The sequence below is a fragment of the Miscanthus floridulus genome, chromosome 18 (assembly GCF_019320115.1).
Source record: "Miscanthus floridulus cultivar M001 chromosome 18, ASM1932011v1, whole genome shotgun sequence".
NCBI classification, from domain to species: domain Eukaryota; kingdom Viridiplantae; phylum Streptophyta; class Magnoliopsida; order Poales; family Poaceae; genus Miscanthus; species Miscanthus floridulus.
Genome location: NC_089597.1, coordinates 32,853,736 through 32,870,601, shown reverse-complemented (window position 1 = coordinate 32,870,601; position 16,866 = coordinate 32,853,736).

The window sequence follows — 16,866 nt, the reverse complement described above, 5'->3', positions numbered from 1 at the left end:
AACTAGAGATATAAAAATCACAAAACAATTCAAAATCTGGAATCAAATGACCTAGCTTTCAAATACAGAGTCGCTGACCGGTGGGACCCGTCAGTCAGGGGACCCCACATGTCATCGACTCGAAATAGGACAGCTACGCTGCGCTACGGTGGCGCAGCCAAAGCTCGCCGACGGCGAACTTGCCGGTGGTGACATCATCACCAGATGTTCTACTCGACTTCGCGCACATAATGCTCTCCTTGGTGGGACTTCTCGTCGGTGCTAGCAACGGCGGCGGCGGCCATGGCAGGGCGAAGGTGCGGGCCGACGGCGAGGCGCCGGTGGAAGCTACGGCGGCTCAATCAAACGCTATGCCGAGCATCTACGGCTATGGCGAACCTAGCGCATCAACTAGCGTGGCGAGAGGTGGACAGTGGCGACGTGGCCACGACGACGGGGCTCGCGGTGATGCTCCGGCGAGGCTTTGCACGGCGCGACAGCTTACCAAGCTTTATCAGCGGGCGCTGGGAGAAGCAATGGGGTGCTGGGGAGACGGTGGAGGGATTGTGGTGATGGAGAAGCGGCCAGACAAGCCGGTGGCTAGCAACGACGGTGGCGGCGAGCGGCGTTGCTGCTGTGGGCGCTGCGAGCGACGAAGGAGAGCCGGCAATGCGAAATGGGGGCGCGGCTGAGTGCGGGCGGGTGCTGGAGAGGTGAAGGCGCGCACTGGCCTGCCCTGGCCACACGCGGCGAGGCGCCGGTGACGTACGGCCGGCCGCTGGCTCCACGCGGCGTGCGATGACTGACGCCGGTCGGGCACCACGTCCTGATTCAGTTGGTTCAGAACCCGAATGGGACGCCTGACAGCGAGTTTTCACGGCGATGCAGCTGCTAATCCGTGGCTCCAATTCGTAAACCATCTTAACAACAATCATAGCCCTATGTACCAGCTACAAATCTCCTTTAGTGAACTCATGCTAAATCGCAACCGAGACTGAGGAAAATCACCCCCAAAGTAGGCCTGTCAGTCTGTCAATGAACAAGACTTAGAAAAATTTGCATAAGTGTTGAAATGTTGTTTTTGCTGATTCTTGTGAGACCAATTCAAGCATGTTAGAAGCTAAATCAGTCAATGACCCAAAAATAAAAGTTGTTCCTTATGTCAAATACTACAACTTTGCTTTAGTGATCTCCTCCATGCAAGGTCTCTAACACCTAGTTCAAACTTGGTCAAACATGTCACATTTAAATGATGATACACATCAAAGCATGGCTTAATGACCTATTTACCCCTAACCATGAATATCAAAGTTGTTCATAATGATACTCTAAACATGTTTAAGCAATTTGCAAGGTCATTCAATCATTTCATGTAGTGGTCACTCATAAAGCTACTCATAAAGCTAGTTAATGTAATCACATGAAAGCTTAAGTGTTGGTTCATGAAAGGTGACCATGAACAAAGTCCTATTTGCTAACCTAGGTGCTGCTACATGTTTGTGTGACTCACATCCACCAAGTACATGTGTACACTCATGATCATTTGCATATACACCTGGAGACATGAAATAATGAGAAAAGTTGCATATGTTCAAGAAACATGCGATAACAAGCAAATGTTGTAGATGTTTCAATCGAATGTTTCAATTGTAAATGCTTGTTTATGAATGCTTGATGATCATGCTCATGTTATGCAAGTCAAGTTATGCAAGGCTAACACCTGAGGTGTTACAACACGAGGGCTCTACCGACCCCATCTGCAAATGATGGATCCAGATTCCACACGAACGTACCCGTTAGCGAGCTCATTGAGCACAACACTCGAGCCACCGAGGCAAGTGTTGTCTACTCGGCCCCTCTGATTACGAAAGTCGAGGATGGGGTAACACACGAATTACGGCCGACCCCTATCAAACCCTAACAAGGCTCGGGGGCTCGAGCCGCTCGATACAGGGACAGAGGTTCGAAGCCCCCCCCCCTTGTCGAGCCCATAGAGTCCCCATTTGGGGAATTCTACTGGAAGGCAGGGCAGGGAATAGTGGAACGCCATCCGAGGACTTTGCCGACCCTATCACAAAAACCATGGAATGGGATTCCATCTGAACATCCCAGTTGGCAAGTTCATCGGGCACACCGTCGCTCTGGTCTCCAGTAACACCTGACCCCAGTGGATCCAAGGGGTCGTATCTCACTCGGGGGCTAGTAAAGGTATGGCTACCTCCCTCCCTTTTTTCAAAACAATCATTACATCAGACTCCCTCCTCGCATCAAGACTAGGGGCAAGGTTCGGGGGAACAGACTGGTAAGACCACAAAAAACCAAAAGACCAGACAGCTACGGTATGTTTTGCTCAAATAGCACAATCCAAAATTTTCCCCTGAAAGCACCACCGGCCCTGCGGCTTTAAACAAAGGGAAGGGTCGGATCGAATAAACACTCTTTGTGATTGCAAAAAGGGAAGAAGGTGAAATCAAACAAAACAAAATTACGAACCAAAATCATGAAACTACTTCCAGACACAAAAGTACCGACACTTGTTCACATATTACATATAAGTGTTGTTCAAATTTATTCGACTAACTACTTCCGCGAAGGTAGAACCATTTCTTTTAGATTATCTGCCAGGTTTTTCACAAGAGGTGCCACTGCCTTCTCAATCACGTCCAGCTCATCATCCTCATAAGTAGGCGGGAAACCTTCACTCATCACCTCCAGGTTGATCTCCTTCTCATAATGAGAATGGGAAACGGTGAAGTCTTGGGTGATCCCAACATGAAAAGCATTCTCCTCAAGCTGGCCCACCTGAGTCGTGATACTAGCGGCACGGGCCACAAGCGAGCTGGTCCCCTCCTCTTGTGCCACCTGCAGGTTGTCGCAGACCGCCAGAACGGCAGAGGACAGGTGATCATACTCATCACCTTCGGCTTGGAGAAGCCCCCGCACCTCGGTAAGATCGGCACGCAAATCGGCAGAAACTTCTTCAGCATCCTGCTATCGGGCCACCTTGACTCCAAGATCCGCTCGGCGTACCTCAGCCTCCTGACGCGCTGTGTTGCGCTCTCGGATGGCCCGATCGACCACCATGGCATCCGTTTCGCCTTCTCCTACAACATCGCGGACCTCTCCTCAGCCTTTAGCTTGAGGTCCCGCTCCATCTGCAGCTCCACCAAGAGCTCGCCGGTCCACTCACTAGCCACGGTGTTCTTCAGTAACAGCTCATCTCGCTCCTTTCGGAGCCTAGCGATCTCCTCCTCATCCAGCTTCATCCTCACCGACAAGTCCTCAAACATCCCATGGGCCTCTTCCATGTCCTGACACGCCTAGGCCTCCCGCTGCTGAGCGACAGCAAGCTGCGTGCCCACATCCCCTCGTAGCCGGGCCTCCTTAGCAAGGCGATCCCATTCCGCCTTCTGTTCGCGGAGGAACTAGGACTTGCTTCGACTGCGAGCAACAAGGATCTGAAAAGAAGAGTGGTATCAAAAATGCGAAAAAACAAAAGTACTTGAAGAAAGACGAAAACGAGGAAGAACGAGCAGATACCTGGCTAGTAGGAATGACGATTTCACGCAGGGCCCCTCTGACCTGGTCCAGGGCATTCATCATAGTCGAAAGCCCGAACTCGAGACTCTCCTGCTCCATGCTCTCGGCATGGTCGTCGAGCGTGAAAAGGGCCGACGTTGGGTCCTGAGCGGCCATCCACTGAAGCGGCGGCTCACCCTACGTGGGGGAGCGGCTACCTCTCGACAAAGGGGCCAGGGGCGACTCCCTCCTGGTCCTCCGCACCACTGCCACGACGCCCGAAGACCCTTTGACTAGGTCCTCCTCCATCTTGGCCGCTTCAAGCGCCACGGGTGGATCCACCTGGGCCCCCGACGGCACGAACTGCACCACGCACTCAGGTACCATCGCGGCTGCGTCCGGCTTCTCCTAGTGCGGCGTGGTCACGGCCACCCCCACTGGGGCCCCTGGTGGCATGGACTACACTGTGCCCTCGAGCACCACCGTGGCTGTGCCCGGCTCATCCTGGCTTGGCGCAGTCACGACCACCTCCACCAGCGATACGCGACCCTCGACCGGTGGTGCCGCACCCACCACAAAAGATCCCACCTGCTCGGCGGCCACCAAAGGCATGGGCGCCGCCACGGCCGCCGTTGAGTCGGCCAACATAGCCACAGCATCGTCGCTACTCCTGCCCAAGACAGGAGCAACATCGAGCGACGCCGCCCATCCAGCCTGACGGGCAAGGCTCTTCTTAGGTGCTGTCCCTAGAGGGTGGCCCGTCCGCAAGAGTCTACACAAAAGAAAAAGGCATAAAATCAAAACAAAAAAATGAAATAAAAGAAAAACAGGGGAGTCAATGGCTTACCCCGACGCCTTCGACCGGCGGGAGCGCTTTGGGGACGAACCCCTAGACCCTTGCCCCAACTCATTGGGACAGGACTGCTTTGAACCTGCCCCTTGCTCCTAGGCAGGGGAGCTCATCTCCCTCATCTCCAAGGGTGCGACCGCAGAGTCACCCCTCTCGGTCAACACCTCGGGCTACATGGCAGATCCACCCACCTTTGTCCTCTCATGGGACGCGGCAACAGGACCGCCCTCATCCATCAGCATCTTGGGGGCCTCCTTGGATCCAGCCACCCACTGATCTTCTGCCAGCACCCCACGCAAAGCGACAGACTCTTCGGCCCCAACCTCTGTCGACCTTGCAGACTCACTTCCCTCCATGCGGGACGAGGGGGGTTCCTACATGGACGGAGGGGCACTGGTCAGCGTGCCCTCATCCTCTAGGATGCCCCAATCCACACCGGCAGCAACCTCATCGACAACATCATCATCGCCATCACTGCTTACATCCTCTCCTCGATCCCATGCTTCCTGCTTCCGCTGCTCCTCAGCTTTCTTTTGCTCCCTTGCCCTCTTTTCCGACTTGGCCGCAACGCGATTCACCGCCACCACGACCCGATCCTTTGGCAGTGGGACCGGGCAGTCCTTGAAGGTTAGCCTCCTCGGCTGGTCCTACCATCCCAAGGTTGGTATTAAAGGATCATAAATTCAATTGAAAAGGAGAGCACGAGGAAGGAAAGCTTACAAATTCAAAAAACCTAGGTTCCAGTCGCATTGGGGGATGCCCTAGCACTAGATACACATGTTCGAGGGTGGAGCCAGTGGTGTCCTTCGAAGGCTCCATCGCCTCCTTGATACGCTGTGCCACCTCAGAAGGAGCAAGCGCCTCATCAACGAGCACCATTCTTTCGAACAACTCTCCAGGAACCATCCGGTACAAGGGAAGCGCGCGCGCCATTAGTGGTGCCACCCTCCTCGCATGATAAGCACCAATGATCCCTGACCCCTTCACACCCCGGACCTTCAGAGCATGAATGGTGGCGAGAAGGTCGGCAAGGTGTTTCTTCCCCGGAGTCGGACATCCCCACTACCATGACTTTGGGGCCTCGTCGATGAGGCGCCCAGAGTACTTCGGCAATGTGGCACTCAGGTCGTCCCTGACGTAAAACCACTGCTAGTGGCAGCCCTTATTTGAGGTTGATAGACACATCAGCGAGTAGTCCCTCGACCGGGTGGGGCGCAGATCAATGCTGGCACATCCCATCGGCACATTCACATCCTTCCCCCAAATCTTCCTCTTCGACAAACTGACGGTGAAAAAGTGCCACCACAAATTGAAGTGGGGATCGATCCCTAGAAAACCCTCACACAGGGCAACAAACACCGCCATATGTTGGACACCGTTGGGGGTAAGATGCTGCAACTCCACTTGGTAATAATCCAACAACCCCTGAAGAAATCTATGCACGGGTACGGCAAATCCCCGCTCATGAAAGATGGCAAAAGACACGACATACCCTTCGGGCAGCACCGGCTCACTCTCATCACCGGGCAGCAGCCACTCCCCGGTGGCGGACAGCGGGCGGAGGAGGCCACAGCGGACGAGGCCCTCCAAATGCCAAGTAATGCTGGATCTGCCCCATAGCTCCATCGAAATGTCGGGAGGAAGGTGGGTGCGAGCTCAACGAGGGCGGTGGCGCAGACGCGAGCTCGACGGCGACGGTAAATGCGGATGCGAACCTAACGATGGCAGCAGTCTTGGCATGGGAAGCTAGGGTGATTGGCGGTGAAAGCTGCGGATGCGAAGGCAAGGAAGCGAAGTACGAAACCCTGGGGGCGAACCCTGTGGTTTTATAGTGGCGACAGATGTGAGAAGGGCAACCGTCCGCCTCGATCTCCGGGCCGACCACGCGCACCGTCACGTCACATCGTGGGACACGCGCCCGCGATCCCTATCCTCTCCCACCAAAATCACGCTGGATGGTTTGCCTTCCCGAAGCGACCGGACTCTTTTGCCACAGAGGGGACGTGGACCAGAAAAATCTCTTCTCTAAATCCGTCTGGGCCCATAACAACCGAAGGTCGGCCCAAACCAACTTAATGGCTACCCCAACAAAGGATGGGCCCACAAGAAACCAGAACTCAAGGACGTAAGCATCACCAGGACCTTGATCCGCAGTCAGGACCCAGCCATGCCGGCACTAAGTAAAATTCCCACGAATGGAATACCATTATTCCCTTAAAAAATCCCGTCGACAAAAAACTAAGTTCTTCAGCCTTACCCATGAAGGGTCTGATACTACCCCCCGGGTGACTCTACTCGAGTCACCCGGGGGCTCGGGGGCTACACCCATCGGGTGCGCTCGAGCGCACCCTCTGGCAAATTAACTCCGACAAAATTAAAAACACCCCCGGATGATTCTGACCAAATCGCCTGGGGGCTACTGTCGGGGACCTAACACCAGGGTATCCCAGGAGGTGGAACCAATAACCATCGAACGTTAAAAACTTTTGGACGGACAACGGTGCCACTACGTTCCTTGCCCAAATGACAGGAGTTTGGTTCCGCCTCGCCCGACGCCTTTGAGCCAGCTCCACCTCGCCCGAGGGCTAAGGGCTAGTCTCGGCCTCGCCCGAGGCCTTTGGGCCAGCTCCACCTCGCCCGAGGGCTAAGGGCTAGTCTCCACCTCGCCCGACACCTTTGGGCTAGCTCTGCCTCGCCCAAGGGCTGAGGGATAGACTTCGCCTCGCTCGACGCCTTTGGACCAGCTCTGCCTCGCCCGAGGGCTGAGGGATAGACTCCACCTCGCCTGACCCCTGAGGGATGGGCTCGGTCTCGCCCGAGGGATAAGGACTGGTCTCCGCCTTGCTCGATGTCCAAGGACGAACCTCACCTCACTCGATGTCCAAGGACTGGTTTTGTCTTGCCTGACAACCTCTCCCCATTCCCTCATGATGATAGGTATAGGGCAAGACAAGACGTTCGGGTCAACCACGGCTTCAAGGACCATACCCTACGCCCCGATAGGAAAGGTACTGCCAGGGAATGATGGGATGTGTGCTTTAGACCCTTCCAGGCGTAGCAGAGCCTGAAAAGTATTGTGGATGCGTGCTCTTCGCCCTGTAGAGTTGTAGGCGCTGCCATTAGCTCTGGGACACGGAACCCAATGAAGATATACAACAACCACTATGGTCCAGGAAAGGACTCGCATCCTCCACAAATGATGGATGTGCGGTCGCCACATTATGATCACAAGGGAGCGGCATCCACTTCCTAGCCCCTCGGGTCCACCAAATCAGAAGAGCTCGCTTCAGCCGCCAGACGCCCTCTCCAATCGGAAGACCTTGCCCACAGCGCTACTCCAGACTCCGACCCCGCGTCTCTCTGATAGAGACTCATAGGAACCAGAAGGCATGCAGAGCAAGGCTGGGCGAGGCTCATAAGTCAAAGCCACTGTACTACAGTCCATACCCTATGTGGGGCAGTACTCTGTAACCATCCTGACATTCTACAGAGGCATCAACAGTATTATAGGCGCTTATCATCCTTTAGCACCCACCAGAATGGGCAACAAGACTGGGTAGACGTGAGCAACAAGGCTAGGTAGTGTACGCACCCTAGCCCTATCACTTGTAAAGTCGTCCCCTTCATCTATAAAAGGGGATGCGCTTCCTCCAGTAAAGGGACCGACTTTTGATGGCACAACACACAACACACAAAGTCAAGCTGCTACCAAGCTCTTGGCATCCTTTTGACCCTTCAATCAGAGACTTGGGACCAGTCCCTCTCTTGATCGTTTGTACCCCCTATTATGAACCATTTTTGGTGCTAATAATACGAGCAACAACAAACTAGACGTAGGGACATTCAGCCCGAACCAGTATAAATATCGTGTCCTTTAGCGCTCCATCCGAGCCTAATGCGCATTACTATAAATTTACTTGCCAGTGCTTGTACGAAACACCGACAATACCTCTCTCTGACATACATGCTTAACCCCCTGGGATTATCCCAATTTGAGTGCGTGTGCCCCTGGCGGCCCAACGCACGACGGCGTGACGCCTACGGGCATGCGACGACCATACTGGCACCAGGAGCCCCTGATGACTCCACAAGGAAGCCGACCGCCACCCAGGGTTCCCATGGCTACACTAGGAGATGGTTGGGGACTCGGAGGGGTATCTAAGCCCAGCCAACCATGGCGGTGACCGGGGCAACGTGTTTTGTGATGGCGACGAGGCTGTACAAGTGATCCAGCGCGGCTAACGGACTAAAGGGCAGGCAGATGGGGACCAATAGCTTATAGGGATCATGGTCAACATAGTGGTTTCATCGAGGATGGCCTAAGCGGAGCTGGCCACGTACGAGCCAGTGGGGTGGCGGTGCTCCAAGACGGACACCGACGCATCACCTCATCATCGATGAAGATTTTGCCTAAAATATGGCGATCAACGATATGAGAGGGTCAACCCGAGCCCCAAAACGCCATCAATTGAATCCTCACCCTAGGATTGGGACTTACCCCCAATCCACTGGTCGCGACGGTGCCCATGGCTAGCGGCGAGCAAAACGCCCAATTTCTGGTTGGTAGTGCTCCGGCGGGCTTGAGGAGGAGGGGATGCCTAATTAACTTCTTGTACTACTTTACGGCATGAGGGATTGGACTAGGAGCCCGAGCTGGGGATTTAGAAGGGGATGGTGCGCTACTGATGCTACATCATGGCCCATGGCCTCGACATAACACGGACTGGCCTAGACATGACGAGGGCACAACCGCGTGGGGACATGGCCGTGCGAGCGTAACAAAGACGTGTCGATTAGTGAGGGTATAATATAACTCCCTCAGTGTTACAGCTGAAACAACTTGCTAAACTATGTCATGCGCATCATATTTTTGTGATAATGCATGTGATAAAGTGTGCAGATCAATTTCCGAAATGATCAATAAAAATGCTAAACGAAAGTTGCTCTACGATTTGTACGGTTAACAAGTAGAGGTGTAAACTAATTTTTATGGAACAAAAATACTATAGAACATGTATGTGACACTTAAATAACGTTTGAAGTGCAAACTTTGTAGATGACAATGAAATACTTGATGTAGAAAAATAATGTTACTAGGTGGTATTTCTAATAGTCTAGAAAAGGAACTTGAAAACAAATCTAGCTCAAAAACTTAGAAATTATCAAGTCTGCCAACAGCTAGACATTGCTATGTTTAGCAATTTATTATGAGAGATTGGGTTAAAGGAAGGTGTAGTGTTATTGCTTGATTTGGTAGTCTCATATGCCATCTTGAGCATGGTGAAGCTGGTTTGGCTCTTGGAGCGACCGTTTGGTTGTTTTGAGCGCTTTAAAATCCATGCACGTCACATGTCTCGGGATGGTGGCGCTGTGTGCACGGCCACCCCACGCCGCGCCCATGACCACGTACCATGCGGTCACCCTGTACCACCGCATTTGGTCAGTCGTACTGCTTGGGCTTGGCCGAGGCCGGCCACAGCGAGCCACTAGTCCCGTGCCCTACTGCCCAGCCGTTGGTGCCGTCGTGGCCATGCTACGCTGCCATCGCATCCGTCCACTATTGCCTCACGTCGTGATGCTACCATCGCATCATCGTCACATCCATGCATGTCTACTGCATCTCTACGTTGTTGCCGGTCCTGTGCATGTGACCTCTGCCGCACGCACATAGTCGTGCCGCCGTCGCCATGTCAATTAAGAAACTGTGGCCACACGGGCCATGCCGGTCGCACGCGTGCCTTTCGGCTAGCGCCGGTGCATGGGTCTTCCAATCTCGCCGCTCATATCCCACCAAGGCAAGGACGAGCCGAGCCCACCTACCACGCCCTGTCTCTCTCTCTCTCTCTTTCTTTCTCTGCTTTCTACCGCCGTCGAGTCGTGGTCACGGTGCGTCAGAGAGCGAGCACCTCTCATCAATTCCTCGTGCCCGCGTCTCCGCCTTTACGTCCCCTTGCCGACCGCCCCCACCCTGCCTTGATTACGGCCAGTCTGAGCTCCAATTTCTAGTCACTCTCCAACTCCGACTTGTCTTACATTGAGCATCCTGTCAATATCTTAGATGAAAAAGAAAGAGTGACTAGATATATTGTGGTGAAGTTTTATAAAGTTCAGTGGCAAAATCACTCAGAGGATGAAGCAATGTGGGAGCAAGAAAGCTATATCTTGAAGCATTATCCCCACCTTCTTTCTAGTTCACCGAGGTAATTGTTTAAATCAAAATTTATTTCTTATCTCTTTTCCCATACTAGGCACAAGAAATCTTGGGACATGATTTTGTTTAAGGGGGTAGAGCTATAACACCCTCGGTGTTACCGCTTAAACAACTTGCTAAACTATGTCATGAGCATCATGTTTTTGTGATAATACATGTGATAAAGTGTGTAGATCATTTTCCGTAACTCTAAACGATCAATAAAAATGCTAAGAAAAAGTTGCTCCACAATTTGTACGGTTGACAAGTAGAGGTGTAAACTAATTTTTATTGAACAAAAATACTATAGAACATGTATGTGACACCTAAATAAAGTTTGAAGTGCAAACTTTGAAGATGACAATAAAATACTTGCTGTAGAAAAATAATGTTACTAGCTGGTATTTCTAATAGTCTAGAAACAAAACTTGAAAACAAATCCAGCTCAAAAACTTAGAAATTGTCAAGTCTGCCAATAGCTAGACATTGCTATGTTTAGCAATTTATTGTGAGAGATTGGGTTAAAGGGTGGTGTAGTGTTATAGCTCGATTTGGTAGTCTCTTATGCCATCTTGAGCATGGTGAAGCTGGTTTGGCTCCTAGAGCGACCGTTTGGTCGTGTTGAGCGTTTTAAAATTCGTGCACGTCACATGTCTTGGGATGGTGGCGCTGTGTGCGTGGCCACCCCGCGCCGTGCCCATGACCGTGTCTCGTGTGGTCACCCTATACCGCCGCGCTTGGCCGGTCATGCCACCTGGGCTTGGCCGAGGCCGGCCATAGCGAGCCGTTGGTGTCGCCGTGGCCGCGCTACGCTACCATCGCATCCGTCCACTGTTGCCTCACGTCACGACTCTACCATCGCATCGTCGTCACATCCGCGCCTGTCCACTGCATCTCTATGCTGTTGTCGGTCCTATGTGTGTCGCCTCTGCCGCGCACACGTGGTTGAGCCACCGTCGCCATGTCAATTAATACACTGCAGCCACGTGGGCCATGCCGGTCGGGCACGCGTGCCTATCGGCTAGCGCCAGTGTGTGGGTCTTTTGATCTCGCCACTCGCGTCCCGCCAAGGTGAGGATGAGCCGAGCCCACCTGTCGCACCATGTCTCTCTCTTTCTTCATCTGCTTTCTACCGCCGTCAAGTCATGGTCACAGTGCATCACATAGCAAGCACCTCTCATCAATTCCTCATGTTTGCGTCTCCACCTTTCCGTCCCCTTGCCGACCGCCCCCACCTTGCCTTGATTATGGCTAGGCCAAGCACCAATTTTGGAGCTTTGCTCCCGCCGCCGCGCCATTAAGGCCTAGCCCACCTCATCGTGGCCAGCTCCAACCTCGCCATCTCCCTTTGAATTGACTGTACCACTAGCCTTGCCTAGAACCCCTCTTCGTCATGTGCATGGCCGTGTCGCTACGGTTCATTGTCGAGTTCGCCGTGCGCACGTGGCTAGAATTGCTCAGGGCGTCTCTAGCCAGGAAACCGCCATAGGTAGGATGATGGTGCATCACTGATGCTTACCCGTCACCTCTATTATTTGCTGTACGTTGTGGCTCACCGGAACGCGGTTGCTGCCGATGCAGGTCGCCGACGCCGGGGAGAGCCCGCTCTACATCACCCCCATTCGTGCAACCACCGCCCATCGTCGTGCGTCGGCTTATAGGTGAGCATCGATCCCCTAGCTAGGTCTGCAAGGGTCTCGGGTGGCCGGCGTACCGCCTAGTGCCACCGCCCGCTGTACCGGCGAGCGCGGGGCGTCTCGAGGACCTCTTCGGTGCGAAGGTGAAAAGATACGAGGGCACCGTTGCAAAGCCGTTGTTTATAGAAATAGTACGTGTAGTGTTCGCGCTACTGTCTGATAACGTGAGGGCATTTTTGCAAGAGTGCCAGCACACGCGGGCCGCCTTCACACGAGGGTCATGCCCCGTGTGAGCCGCGTTGGGCCAAAATCGGTTTATCTTTTTTGTGGAAAATAGAAATAGCTTTTCATTTTAATTCTGAGCTGAACTTTGGTAATTAATATAAAATAGTGTAGACATCTAAAAATTGTGAAACAAATTTTTTTAGGTTTCTAAAATTGTTGTACACCCTGTTTTAAAGACAAAACCAGATACACACTATATGTGAGCCCAGGAAGTCAAATCTCACATATAGCCACAAATAAGGGGTAATATCAAAAGACAATACTTAATACATAACGTATTAGTAAAAGAAAAGTACCCTCAGAGTATAGACAACGGAAAGTTGACTCCGATCTTCTGGCGAAGACTCCAAATCCACAGGGACGACTGACTGGTTGACCACAAGTCTAACTCCTCCAAACCAGCAATCTGGTACCCATCCGGGATTTTTATCCAATGTATAGAAAAAATAAAGCAAGTGTAAGTACATGTCGTACTTAACAATTATATCAGGGGGTTCATGAGGCTCAAAAAGGGCTGACACTGGTTTCCTGCGATTAGCTTTAATAGATCATCTTTTTAAGTAGTCGGGTGGCAAAGGATTTATCATTCCCTTAAACACATGATCAGGTAAACATCATTAATGTATAGCATAAACAATCAATTATTAGCATCATCATTATCCATTAGTGATCATCTCTATTCCATAAGGGTCCAAGGCCGCTCGTGTCCGTGAGCACGGCTGTTATAACAGTTTTATACTCTGCAGAGTTTGTACACGTTCACTGTGAGTTGTGATTTACCCTTTCGCCTGAGGTAGCTATTCTCTTGACCCACTTCCAAGGAAGGTCGGCAGGGTTCACTATGAAGCCTTTCAAAGAATTCGTCTAACATGTTAGGGCCGCTAGGCGTATGTGGCCCATCTCTAGGAGTGGCAAGCGTGGGCATCACAGCACGGTACACACTTCCTAGCAGCAAAGGAAACATACCCTGCGCCTGAAAGGTAACCACTAACAAGCTAGAAAAGATCCTCATACTAAGCTAAAGCCAGAGCCATATGGCCCTCACAGCTGTATTGTAAGTCCCGGATGATCGCTTACAGATAAGACCTTAGGGAGAGGAATCTAAAGCATATAAACACTTCAGCCCCCTAGTTCCATGTTACTAAAAAGTCACGTTTTAATGTTTATTGCATATATCATTAGTCAAGTTACAAGATCATGGTTTAGTAAGCACTAGCAAAAACTACCCAATGCAATTACCCAAAGGTGTCAAGGTGCAAGATATCAAATATCTAGGATATCCTATTTGGCAACGAGGGAGACACATGCAATATGAATTAAGTGATTAAATGTGAATAGGTAACAAGGATGGTCCCATGCTATACTTGCCTTACACACCGATCCTTCGGTAAGCTTTATTCTTTGATGTCTTTCTTCTTCTTCTAGATCACCACGTGTATCTCACCGACTGGACGTAATCGTAGAACACCACACAAACATCCATACACATACATGCATAGCATACAGTCGCATCTATATCAAAATAGTACACCAATCATCAAAAAATAAGTAAAAGAGATTGATATATGATTCTACGTATCACTACGATCACACAGTTGCGAGAAGCACGCTAATCGAAACTACGGTTCAAAAGTTACAACTACCGAGAGATTTGCTTAACACGTGGAAATGAAACTATAGGCTTTGTTTATGTTAACTATATGAATTCATATACAAAAGATATTTTATAAACAATATGGATTGAATTAAGTTAATCTTAGATTTAAATTATAAAACAAAAGTAAAACAAATCATATTTTATGTATAAAACCTAGTTGCATAATCATTAATCAAGATATGATTTCAACCATGATTTTTTATGAAATAGTAATATAGTAAACATCATTACTAACACGTAGATCTCGTCGTTACGTAACAAACGCAACTTGAACGGACTATTTCAGAGTTGAAATGCATAAGTTATGATTTAAACAAGTTTTACTATAGTTAGATAATAGATTAAATATACCCATGAATTTGAAATATTGGAAACATGCCTAACAGTTGTATAGACATGTAGAATACGTAAATACGATCTTAACGCAATTTGAACGGATCAAATCAGACTTAAAACGCAAAAGTTACGCATAAAATAAGATCCAGTGGCATTCCTGTAAATATTTGAATTCAAATTTGAATTAAAACAATTAAAAATCTGAATTTAAATGTATTTTGGACTGGGCATACTATTTCTGGAAATTACAGGGTCCTAAACGAATAAAATCAGGGTGGATTTGTAATTATTTTGAACTAAATCGGAATGCGGGTTGATTCTACAAAAATAGGAGGGCTTAACTGCAAAACGCGGGGCTTTGACTGGGGGTTGACTCAGCTGCTGACCAGGCTGACGCGTGGCGGCATAGGGTTGGTGCGGTTCACCACGTGGTGGTGGACCAGTGCTGACGCAGTGGTGTGGACCGGGTCCACGGTCCGCGGTGGACCGGTTACACCACGAACCGGTACAGTTCAATCTTGGCCGGCCGTGCAAGATCCAACGACGCAGGGTGCTCGGGAGTACTTCCAGCGGCAGCACAGCATCACCGGCGAGGCTGCCATGGCTGGCGGCGAGCTGCGCGCTTCGACGAACGTCGATTTTGGCGCTTCGGAGCTCCTCGGGTCAAACTGAGCATACGGGCGCGTAGCACGAAGGCTTGCGGATTCAATGGAGCACAAATGGAAGACGGAGAGCACATCGAGGTGGCATCCCACATCGGCGCCATGAACGGTGGCGTCGGGTGCTCGCTGCTACGGCGGCCTAGCGCACGGAATAGCGACTGGGAGGCACAGGAAGCGTCAGGAGCTCACCGCGATGCGTATGGTGGGGAGCGCAGCGTCCGGGAGGGCTCGATGGGGTGGGTCGACGGCGACGTCTGGAGAGAGAGGGAGGGCGTGGGTGAGATGAAATCAAAACAAATAATGGCTGAAACATGAAATCAAAGGTACCTATGGCTGATTCGAGTCACGGCGAATCTCACTGGCACATCGACGACGAGGATTCGGGCACCGGGGCAGCGGGCCATGGGCGATAGTAGATAGCTCCGGCGGCGGTCAGAGAAAAGAGAGAAGGTGGGCATTGAGCTTGGTGCTTTATAGGCGAGCGGGCACGGCGTGGAAGGAAGGGGGAGTGGGGCACGGCGATTTCGGGGCTTTCCATGCAGGTGCGGCGGGCCGGCAGCTTGCCATGGGAGCAGCGCCATCGGCGGGGCAACGGAAGGAAAGAAGTAGGGGAAAAAAGAAGGAAAGGAAGAAGGGGTTGAGGCCGACTGACGAGTGGGACCTGGGTCACAGCGAGGGAGAAACGGCTTGTGGGCAGCTGACGCGCGGGGCCAGCGTCGTAGCGGGGAGAAGAGAAACGGTTGCGGGTGCGCACTGCGGGCGTGGGCACTGAAGGCCGAGCGCGTGTGGGTGAAGGCAATCGGGCCGCAGCCTTGCGCGTGCGAGCGGTGCGGAGGAAGGGCTGGCGCACTGAGCGGGCCGCAGCACCGAGTAGCAGGCCGCCAAGCAGTGGGCCAGTGACTTAAGCACGAGGGAGGAAGCGGGAAATAAAACAGCGGGCCAGAGCCAGCAGCGCAGTGAGAGAGAGAAGGGAGGCGCGTGCGGGCGGCTGACGGGCGACGCAGTGGGCGCGGGGAAGCTGGGCCAGGCGAGCAGCGAGCCGAGGTCGGGAAGAGTAGGCCGAGCGCGTGAGGGAGGGAAGAGAAGGGGAAGGGACTGGGCCGGCCAAAACCTGTGCTGGGCTGGTTCCGAGGTTGGGCCAAAAATAGAAAGAAGGGATATTTTTCCAATTTAAAATCTTTTTCCTATTTAGTTTTCAAAGCCAATTCAAATGTAAACTAAATGCAAATTCAAATAGAGTTTGAACATATTTTTCAATTCCAATAAAAGTGAGCAATTTTGGTAAGTTTCCAAAAATAACTTTTTAAGTTCTTACATTTTCCAATTCCAAGCTAAATTCAAATCCAATTCGAGTATGGTTTCAAATATACTTTCCCATTCAATAAAAATGGACAATTCTATTAAGCTTTCCAAGATAAACTTTACAACTTTAAAAGTACTTTTATTTTTCAATTTTTTTCTTTTCTTTCTTTTCTTTTATTTTCAAAGCCATTTTCAAACCCTTTTCAAAAACAGTCCAAATTACTTTGGAGTTTGGATCAACACTATTCATCACAATGAATAAGATGCAGCAGCATGTATGCTCACACATGTTACTACCTTATGTTGAATTTTAAATTAATGAAAAATTTTATTTCCTATATTTCATGTGCACAAGATTCATAAATAAATCATTTTAACTCTATTTCAAAAGAGGTAAATTTTAGGGTGTTACAATTCTACCCCCCTTAAGATGAATCTCGTCCTCGAGA